Source organism: Kryptolebias marmoratus, linkage group LG3, assembly GCF_001649575.2.
Source record: "Kryptolebias marmoratus isolate JLee-2015 linkage group LG3, ASM164957v2, whole genome shotgun sequence".
Lineage (NCBI taxonomy): Eukaryota > Metazoa > Chordata > Actinopteri > Cyprinodontiformes > Rivulidae > Kryptolebias > Kryptolebias marmoratus.
This window is the reverse complement of record NC_051432.1, coordinates 15,049,571-15,055,570: the sequence shown is the minus strand read 5'-3', so window position 1 is coordinate 15,055,570 and position 6,000 is coordinate 15,049,571. Positions and strand designations below refer to the sequence as shown.

The window sequence follows — 6,000 nt, the reverse complement described above, 5'->3', positions numbered from 1 at the left end:
CTCCCCCTATAAGCGTTGACAAGTTTTTGAGCACATTCAGTCTCTTGACTGACAGGTATGGCCCCCTTCTGTCTTTTTTATCTCTCTCTCCCTCCTGTTACGTCGCATCTTAGTAGTTCTACAGAGCCACAATTATAAATGTACCACGTATGCGCTTGAAATGCGCTGCTGTTTCTGCAGCTTTATGCAGATGTGAAACTGGGCGACGTTAAATGTTGTTTTCTTGCAGACTCTCAGTGGCAGCGGTTCCTCACAGAATATATCACAGCAGTACGAGCAGAACTTTTCTTCCTCTTGTGCCGTTTACACGTGTGCAGCTTTTATTGTTTTGCACACATTTGTTTTTAAAGAACCATATGAGGTAGTTCAGTATGTTTTTAAAGAACTGTATGAGGTAGTTCAGGCTGTTAAGTGCCGTTCCACTGCGTCAACACAGAACCGTGAACTTCTGCATCGAGACGTGGCTTCACAATTCAGAGATTTCTACACCTCTTGTGCGTTGCAGCGTCCGTTCTGCGTGACTGAAGTGTGAACCAGTTCGCTGTGTCTCAAGCTGCTGATAGTTCCAGCTGCAAGTTGTCTTGTAATTGTGAAGTTCGGCTTTCAGCTGGTTAGTGTAGAAAGCTGCGAGACTTCAAGGAAGAAGCTGTTAAGAAGGTGGGGCCACAGAGGAAATGAGGCTGCATTCCAGCACTGATTTATGAGGTGTCCTTCATTCTCTTTGTACTTTTGGCTAGTTTGCAGCTGCTTCAGACCTTCTACTGATTTTAGTGATGTTAGAACCATCTGCCATAGGGACAAGAAAGACATAGTTACTTTGGTAAATAAATATAGCAAATTCAAGGCCACTCCTGTGTCTTTATTTTTTTAGGCGGATCTATGCTCGGTTTTTCACTTACGCGTGATTTGTAGTTTTCATTCCTCCCTAAAATTGTGTCGAGTACAGAGCTTGCAACAAATAACAAAATCCTGACTGCAGAATGAGTCACATCTTCCAACTGGGTTCAGTGGGATCAGACGAGACCTGTTCATATTAATAATCTGTAAGAAACTGCAGCGCTGATGTGTCAGAACATGTCAACCAAACGAGGCTCAAAGGTCACACCTGAAAAAGGAATTAAAACCACTGTTACTGAAGAAGCCTTTTGGATGAGAGGTCTTTACAAAAAAAAGAGAAGAAGTCCAGTCACTTTAAAACAAAACAAAACAAGAAAACCCCTCAGGACTGCCATGTCCCGGACGCCTGAGAATCGACACATATTTAAATGAATTCAACGCAGAAGCAGCTCCATTTTTTACTTTTTTTAATGCTTTCAGTTCAGATGATCTTTTTTGTTTTAAAAACTAAAAACACGACACTGTATTAAATTTAGACCGCTGCCTTGCTTAAGATCCTTTTTGTACTTTGAACATTGTTACTCATCCTGAACATATTCAGGATGGCGAAGAAATGTGACACTCGCTGTAAACAAAGTGGACTCCTTTTATCTGACTCATTCAGGCTCAGCTGAATCAGGCTGAAGGTTTCAGTAACCTCTGTGCTCCCTAGTTGTGTTAGGGTTAAGAGGTGTGTGTGTGTGTGTGTGTTTATTTAATTTACTATTTATCAATTCATTATTCACTGGCTGCTTGACAAATAAGATTGGGATCAAGAGCAGATGAGGAAAAACAACACGGGGACTTGTTGCGAGGAGATTTGTTTTGGTCACGTTGGTGCAATTTATCACTCAGGAACCACACGGACAAAAAAAGTTGTTTTTTTTTTTCCTCTGGTGAGAACTCACTCACACACAGTAGACAAACCAGTGTATTATCGACACGTATTGGGCTGGAGTGTGAAACTGCAGACCCACAAGTCGAAGGCTGTGCTGTGGAGGTCCTAAAAATGCTATAAAAACACAGTTGTGTGTGTGTGTGTGTGTGTGTCGGCAGAGTCTCAGTAACTGTGCTTCCGAGTGCTGAAACCGTATCGAAGCTTTTACAGGAATAAACATAACAAAAGTGGCAAAATGTAGGACTTAAGTGAGGATTTGAGAAACAAACGACTCTTCCATAAACGCGCGCGTTATACTGTGCTTTTGAAGCCGAGTGGGGTCTGGCTGAGCTCTAAAATTTTTGTTTATGACCCAGTTTTTGGCATTAAGCTTTTATCAGATAGGGACAGAAAAGATGCACAAAGGAAATAATGAGCAGAGAGAAAGAAGTCTGAAGACATGAGAAGTTGTAGCCCTGAGCAGAGCTGGGGATCTTAGGGGCCTTTTACATCAAGCTGACAATCGGTTATCGGGAACGTCTGGAGTCTCGGTGAACATTGGTCTCCGTTGTCTTTTCGGAGCGTAAAAGCACTGTCGGGCTCAGACATTTTACTCATCAGATTTACCACGTTGAATTGCCGTTGTGTCTTTGAGTCAGGGCTCGCTGATTAGCTGCTCTGCGTTACAGATTACCGCAGAAGAAAGAATGTGGAAGTGATGACAGGAGCTCCAAATCAACAGGTTACAATTTATTCATTTATCTTCCCCCTATCTGGCGTAAGGCATGCATGCAACCAGAACCAGCTGATAACATCACCGAAGAAAGGCCAGCTCTGTTTCAGATTAGTATAAACCCCAGAGCTGGCACTATTTATATATATTTAAAAAAAATAGCTTAGCTTTTCTCCGTTTTAATGAACATTTGCACTATTGCCAGCGTGACCAAGACTCAGCAGGAGGCCTGTGGTTGCTGCTTTATCTGAACGTCTGTCCAGGCCTCAAGGGCCACTGTTCCTGGAAGTTTTTAGGTTTTTCTGCTCCAACACACCTGATTCAAATGATTTAATTACCTCCTCACCGAGTTCTCTAGAAGCATGTCCACAAGTCGTTCATTTAAAGCCAGAACGCATCTAAAACATGCAGGAGAGCGGCTGGAGAGAGGGATGGAGTTTGGCACGTGGTGCAGAGGAACCTTCAGGAATCAGTACAATTTCTGGTCGACCCCACTTTGGTTTTGTCAAGCTAACGCTAGAGTTACTGTTGTCTGTTATCATCTTGGAATCTGACCTGTTAGTTACCTGGATTAGGTAGATTGTGTTGAACAAATTGAGCCGAGATTATGTTTTTATTATTCCACATACTTTGTAAAACTAACATCAGTGTATTAGACTTGGAATCAGCAGACTTGTTGGATTTTATACTCGTATTTGTTACTTGAACACCCAGGTCACTCTTTATAATGTGCCATGCAACAAACAGGACATGAATCTGAAAAAACTGCTCCTTTTTATTATTAACACCTGTTGTTGAAATGACAGACTTTTTTCTTATTTTTATGAAATTCATTTAAAATGGTGACTTATTTATCTTAAGAAGTTTTAAATTTAATAATCTCAATTCTAGGTCTCAGAAAGTCTTAAATATGTCCTGACTTTCTATGTAAGGTCTTAAAAAATGTTTCAATCCGTCTTAAATTTAAACATTTGTTCTTTCATTGCTTCTTCCATCAATGTTTGGTTTTTATTTTTTACTGTCAGAAATAAATTTCAGATGCCATTATGCTGTAAAAAAGCTAAAAGTCCCATAATGCAACAGCCCTGCTGGAGGGAGTTTAGGTACAGATGTTCTGCCTTCCTTACAACAAATCCAATTGCTCTGCACCTGAAGCTGATTTGTTGTAATTTTTGTATGATTTGGATTGAGTTTTAGACAACAATGAACAGACAGACAATAAAATGTGTTGCTTTGAAAGATATTTTTTGGTTACTTATTTATCGTATTTCATGTAGGTCTTAAATTTAAATCATAGTGGTCTTTAAAAGGTCTTAAAAGGTCCTAAATGTAACTTCAGAAACTTGTAGAAACTATGTAAGTTACGACTGTCCATTTGTACCAAATGATTTATATTTTAATCAAAAACAAACATCTGTCTCAGTTGTCTCCAGTCTATCACCACATCTGGAAACGCACGGCAGTTGTAGTACATGCCCCTCCCCACCCAACCCCCACCCACACAATGAATACATCTCTTCTGTGCAATCCCAGCATTGCTCTTAATTACAATTGAAGCTTCCCCAAATGTGACAATTTATTATTTTCCTGTCTCACAGTTATCAGATGTCAAACAGCTGGAAAGTCTCTCTGGGCATCTGTTCATTTCCAAGAACTCTGAGTTGATATTTACTGTTGTTTATACCCACTATCCACGTCTCTCCAAGCAAGCAGGCTAGTTTCTCTGCCTGCTGCAGATTCTCATGAGCCTATGATTTCCTTTTATTTTTGTTTTATTTGATAGGGGTAGGGGGGGGTTTCTTTAAACCAGCTGCTGCGTTTCTCAGATTGAATCACTTGTCTGTGTATTGACCTACTGTTAAGTAGATTACATCCAAAGGGCCAGCAGCTAAAGTATGGAGGGCTTAGGTTACAATAATATTCTGCAAAAAGAGGCAATAAGTTGGTTGCTAATTCCCCTTTGCATAATTTGAAGAAGATGACATGACAAAAGGAGAAAAAAAACAAGTCTAGGAGTCAACGAAGCTGAGCTTTTTATTCTATTTACATTACAAAGTGTATAATTCAAAGTTGCGCAGAGATGAATGCAGGGACTGCTGATAATGACTGGGGTTTTCAGGGTGGGTGAATTTAAAAGCGTTTTCATTCGGTGTTTGTTTGCTAGGGCCTCGTGAATTGTTGCCGCTAGCATTAAAGCCACGTAAGTTCACAGTTCTTCCCTTTTGAAATGGACAAAAAGCAATCATTAAATCTGCGTTCAGACTGTCTCATATTGGACTGACAGAATGGGGCCTCTTTCATTTTAATTGTGGTGCTTGACTGCAGAAGTCAGAACATTTTTTATTATTCAATAAGCCACATGATCTTATTCTACCTTTTTTTTTTTTCCTATTTTACACATGGATTTAAACGCATGTTTTTGAGTCATTTAAACACCAGGTGAGCTTTACCCTTTCAGCTGCTTCAGCTGCTACTTTTTCCTTTTGCAGTTCATGAAGAAATCAGTCTTCAAAATAAATCTGAAAGCACGTTTTTAACTTGTATAAAAAAAACATTTATAATTGTGACATTGTTATAGATTTGTCTATACACAGATTATTAAGACGTAAAATTTATGAAGTTTCGGCACGAATTGTTCTTGGCTACCAGTAGCGGCCCATTGTTCACTTCCCATCAGAGGAAGAGCTGCCACATTTGTGTTGGTGACTCACTGTTAGCATGCTGTTGCAGGTGTTGCATGGTGGGACACATTATTATTCTTCTTCTTTAACCAATAAAAACGTTGCCGTGCTCAGTCAGGGGTCAAGAGAATGAACTCTTAAAAAATCCCATCATCCTTATCTCGCCGCTCTGGCCTTCCTGCTTTCTCCTCATGTTCCAGACTCTCCTGTGGTTTGTTAACTCTGTGATGAACCCTGAGATTGCTGAACTTACTGCTCTTTGTCTCTTTGTCCTCAGAAAGAATCAGCCCCTTGAGCAGGACCTGGGTTGGAGAGGACGAATTGTGGCTTGAAAAAGGAAAGAAAAACAGAACTGTGAGTAAACGGCACTGTCCGCGGGAACTTATCAGGGCTCAGGAAGTTTTTTTTTTGTTTTTGTGTGAAGGCTGCACTCATTGAAGTTCTTATCGGTTGTTTATTAGGCCTGACTTTTGCAGAGCTTCGGGGGTCATTTTGCCAGACCAGCTTGGATCCACTTTTAAAATCAATGCCAAGCTTTGAAGCCGTTCCGGGTGCAAGATCTGGCTTAACACCTCACTGAACGACTCCACATTGGCTTTTCTTCAGTTTCCCACCCATCATTTTATACAGTTTGTAAAAATATACAAAAGGAGGAGGAAGGGGGGGGGGGGATTAAAAGACAAAACTATGCAACATTAGATGGATTGTTGCTTCATTAAACAGAATAAGAGAGATAAGAAAATGATTCCTGCGGTGCACATGCGGAAGACCACACCTCGTGTTTCATTGTTGGCCTCGCAGGCAGGATGCAGACCTTTCACACTTAAGCACGA

The 6,000-nt window shown here is 40.5% G+C and overlaps 1 protein-coding gene across 2 annotated transcripts in view; it reads left to right on the top strand.

Annotated features, from left to right (window-relative positions):
- The window catches only part of fbxw7 (F-box and WD repeat domain containing 7), a 95,601-nt gene that overhangs the window by 9,226 nt on the left and 80,375 nt on the right, over nucleotides 1–6,000 (top strand). The window contains exons 1-2 of one of the 2 annotated variants that reach the window (XM_017407599.2): nucleotides 1–55; nucleotides 5,445–5,521. The gene's annotated coding sequence lies outside the window, so the exon portion shown is untranslated. The remainder of the gene's footprint in view (nucleotides 56–5,444; nucleotides 5,522–6,000) is intronic. The other variant, XM_017407615.3, reaches the window with a different exon arrangement.